The 4,807-nt window shown below is 36.8% G+C and overlaps 1 pseudogene; it reads right to left on the bottom strand.

Annotated features, from left to right (window-relative positions):
• Nucleotides 1-2,987: 2,987 nt before the first annotated feature.
• Nucleotides 2,988-3,525, bottom strand: LOC123860523 (non-histone chromosomal protein HMG-17-like; annotated as a pseudogene).
• Between the last annotated feature and the right edge of the window lie 1,282 nt (nt 3,526-4,807).

The following is a 4,807-nucleotide window of genomic DNA, read 5'->3' as shown; positions in this document are numbered from 1 at the left end:
TTATATGTGCTAAAATCAAATTTTTCTTGAATATGTTAATTTTGTTCCATTTCAACTCTACCACTCTACTCCAGACTAACATCATCTATTATCAGATCTATCACAATAGGCACCTAACTCATCTCTCCTTTTGTCATCAATATTTGCTTCTCTTCAGTCTGTTATATACAGTTATCCATTAGAGACCAGGCCCATTACCACCATCCTAGTCTGCACTTACTGGGTGCTCACAAAGTCCTAGGCATTATTCTACATACATTGCACTGATTGTCTAATTTAGTTTCCATATAGCCCTATATTGCAGGGCCTATTCCTATTTCATTTTATAAATAAAGAAACCAAGACTTAGAAGGTTTTGGTAGCTTGCTCCATCTCACACAACTATCATGCAGGGTAACTTCTAAAAATCTAGGCAGCCTGCTTCCTGAGCCTGTGTTCTAAATCACTATGCTATATTTTCTCTCAGTGTAGACATTTAAACCACTTATTTATTGAATGAATGAATATAATGAAGAAAAAGTGGCAGACTGGCAAGTGCCACATATAATAATCATGTTGACACATTTTATTTTGTCCATAGTTGGAAAAGAACCATTAAAAGATTTTAAGAAAGCAATGATAGGCGCACCTGGGTGGCTCAATCGGTTGAGCATCTGACACATGATTTCAGCTCAGGTCATGATCTCAGGGTCGTGAGATCATGCTCCATGTTGGGCTCCGCACTCAGCCGGGAGTGTGCTTGAGATTCTCTTTTTCCCTTTCCCTCTTCTCCTCTCTGTCCCCCACCCCCGCTCGTGCTCTCTCTCTCAAATAAATAAGTCTTTTTTTTAAAAAAGAAAGCAATAACATAGTCAGATCTAGAGATCTGAAAGAGGTTTTTATTATGTGCATGGAAGTTGGAAAGGAAGAAGAAAATAATCAAAGCAGAGAGTAATTTCATTAGAGTATAAAAGAAATTAGCAAAGGGAATAAGGACTACATTATATCATAAAAGGTTTGAGGTTCTTTCAAGCTCTTGACAGCATACTCCTTTGTCTCCTTTGTAATCTCATTTCTTTCCCCAATATATCACTTAGTCCAAATGCAACATTAATTGCATTTCTTAAAAATAATTTCAGAGTCAACAGACTTTATAATGGTGAAATGAGACCTTATATATAGAGTGTCCCAGGCAGTTCTTCAAGAAAAGGAAATTTTTTTCTTTACCCTCTTCACAATTCATCCCCAAATAACCTGGCTATGAGAGAGAAAAGAATGTAAAGTTATTATAGTCTTGAGTTTAGAAGAATAAGCAGTCACAAAAGTATTAAAAAATAAGGATAAAGTGTTTAAGCTTGGAGAAGTTTACTTTGCTTAAAAGATAGAGAAAAGTCAACAAATGTGTTTTAATTTTGCCTAAGTTTTGCTTTTTCTGCTTAGTTTTGGTCAGAGCTAATGCTTTCAAGTGATCCCAAGTGGACTTTAAAATTTGGCTAAATATAAGTACATATTCAAGTAGTAATAGAATTGTACAGTTTTAACTATTTATGTAAATGCTTAAAATAAAATTTAGCATACAAAATCTCCGTGTGTGTGTGTGTTTGGATGTGTGTGTGTGTGTGTGTGTGTCTGTGTGTATACTAATAATTAAAAGAGATTTCTTTTTTTTTCAAAGATTTTATTTATTTATTCATGAGAGACAGAGAGAGAGAGGCAGAGGGAGAAGCAGGCTCCCAAGGAGCAGGGAGCCCGACGCGGGACTTGATCCCAGGACGCCGGGATCATGACCTGAGCCGAAGGCAGACGCTCAACCATTTGAGCCACCCAGGCGCCCCTAAAAGAGATTTCTTAAACAGAATCTATCTTGAGATATTTATTCTGATATACATAATATGACCCAATGTATCAGTTAAATAACATGTGATAAAATATGTAGGGCTACATTTCTAGTTTCTACTTTAAATGCCATAAATCTATTCATGTATATAGGGTTCAGGATAAAATAGAAAACCTATGTATAACAAGAATATTCAATGAATATATCAGAAAATGTAATCACAAAAATACTAAAGATACAGGTTCTGCAAAATGCTATGCAGTTTTGCTGAATGTGTAGGACCTGTATTTTCTGAAAATGTAGAGTCCCTCTGTGCATTATTTAACTTTCAAAGCAATGAATTGCAAAGACTAGAGTTATAGAATGAATTCTTTATAGGAGAGAATCTGGGGAATGACACAGAAGGAGACAATGGCAAATGAAAAGGGAAATTTCTTCTATGTTCCTCTCTCTGTAAGTGCACATTTCTAGTGCAGGGAGAACACTTAGCTAAATAATCAATAATTAGCATGACGTTTCTCAGAAAAAAAGAAATGAAAAGAAAATTTGCGTATACTGTTACAAATCTTTTTCTGTTTTGTATACTGACTTTTATTTATTTTTCCCAACCCTAACTGTATCCAGCTTCATTAAAGATACTTTTCATAAACAGTCATGGTATTTCAGGCAGGACATGGGCAATCATTAACAGTATACAACAACTTTCCAACCCCCTTCTTCAGTGGACTGTCAAAATCAGAAAGCTACTACAAAACCCAATGAAGTCTTCAAGTGATGCTCCGAACAGGGAAAGTTTACAGTGAGGGTTGACATTTCACATTTAGCATGTTGCTTAACAACTTTTCATAAGCCGACCTTGACTTTGATGCAATGAAATGAAAATGGCAGAATTATCAATCTGAAGATTCACAAGCTAAAAACGGAACTCTTTTGAGGAATGCCATCTCCGTGGTGACACTGTAAAGTCCAGATTGCCTAACATGCTGGAAACCATTTTTGGGAGTCAGGTTCCAATAGGTCTCTGGTTTAAGGGAGTTAAGTCTATGTTGAAGGTAGAGAGGGACAAGAGGACATAAAAATGAATTTTAGTTTTTCCACACTACAAGGTGTTTGTGCCAAGGTGGTTAATGTGTGTCAACATGAAGGAATCCCTCTTCCTGGGAACCAAGAGGAAGTTTCTCAAAAATAGAAGGGAAGGGTGTTTCTTCCCGAATCAATCTAGCTTCAGAGATATTCTATTAGTGACATATGCCCTTCCCCCAAAACAACAATAAAGTCTTCTGTGTGTTAACAACATAGCTTAAAAAAGAAATAAAACAAAATCCTGCATTTTTATAAAACGTGATAAAAAACAGTATTTCAAACTGTACAGTCACCAGAAGTACACGGTTATCAAAAATGCACACACTTCACTTGGCATCTTCAGCATCTTTAGCTTTCTGTGCCTGGTCTGTTTTGGCCTCTCGGTTTTTTGCAGGGTTATCTCCATCCTTGCCAGCATCAGATTTCCCCTTTTTCTCTTTGGGTACCTTCTCTCCCTTTTTGGGGGGGCCTGGGCTCTGGCTTTGAAGGAGCAGGTTTAGCAGATAACCTTGCACATCTTTGTGCCTCATCCTTCACCTTGGCTTTATCTCCTTTAGCGCCCCCTTCAGCCTTTTTCTTGCACATGGTGGTGACAGCCACAGGTGGTAGGCGCTGGATGCAGGGATGAGACGGTGGGCAGGCTTTGGCTGGTCTGGGGGTCTCTCTTGCCTCTTCTTCACATGGCTTATATTGACTTTTAATACTTGTATTTTTCTTTCTAGCTTTAGATGGTTTATTCACTATTAATAACATATCAGTAAATTCTCGTAAATATTTTCACAATGATTCTAACATGAATATGATTATGAACAAATATAATGAGTGAATCACAATAATTTCATATATTGGAAAGAGGAAAGATAAATTCATGTTTGGACTTTTGTCATTGGGGACTGGGTGAAATGGGTAAAGAGGGTCAAAAGGTACAAACTTCCAGTTATAAAATAAATAAGTCATGGGGATGTAATGTACAACATGGTGACTATAGTTAATAGTACTGTATTGCATATTTGAAAGTTGCTAAGAGAGTAGTTTTCATCTCAAGAAAAAAAAATTTGCACTGTGTATGGTAATGGATTTTAACTACACTTATTATGGTGATCATTTTCAATTTATACAAATACTGAATGATTATATTGTATACCTGAAACTGATGTAATGTTATATGTCAATTATCTTTATTAAAAATAATAAAATAAAAAGATTATAAATCACAGAAGTCAATTGGATGTGTTAAGAACTTTAAAATCGGGGCACCTGAGTGGCTCAGTCGTTAAGCGTCTGCCTTCGGCTCAGGTCATGATCCCAGGGTCCTGGGATCGAGCCCTGCATCGGGCTCCCTGCTCAGTGGGAAGCCTGCCTCTTCCTCTCCTCCTGCTTGTGTTCCCTCTCTTGCTGTCTCTCTCTCTGTCAAATAAATAAATAAAATCTTTAAAAAAAAAAGAACTTTAAAATCAATAAAAGGCAACTGTGAAAAAGACTGATGATTTTATATAGAAAAGACTCTATCAGAGAAAATGCTTTTTTTTCTCCTGAAATAGATCAGTGTCATGCTATGAGAGGTAGATATGATTAAGAAAACTGGTTAGAATATGTGGCAAATTTACTAAAATTATTTTGCTTATTTTAATTGTTACATTCAGATAGTCAACATACTTTTTTAAAATTACCTTATTATACATGGATATGTAGTTTTAGAAAGAATTTTAGTTTTGAAAATAGTTTTTGGGGGCACCTGGGTGGCTCAGTAAGTTAAGCGTCTGTCTTCAGCTCAGGTCATGATCCCGGGGTCCTGGGATCGAGCCCTGCATCGTGCTCCCTGCTCAGTGGGGAGTCTGCTTCTCCCTCTCCCTCTGCCTGCCGCTCCCCCTGCTTGTACTTTCTTTCTCTCTCAAATAAATGAATAAA

This window comes from Mirounga angustirostris, unplaced genomic scaffold (genome assembly GCF_029215605.1).
Source record: "Mirounga angustirostris isolate CCGP_5_RB_7025 unplaced genomic scaffold, mMirAng1.0.hap1 SCAF_4, whole genome shotgun sequence".
NCBI lineage: Eukaryota > Metazoa > Chordata > Mammalia > Carnivora > Phocidae > Mirounga > Mirounga angustirostris.
The sequence above is the reverse complement of the archived record's forward strand: the minus strand, read 5'-3'. Positions and strand labels throughout refer to the sequence as shown.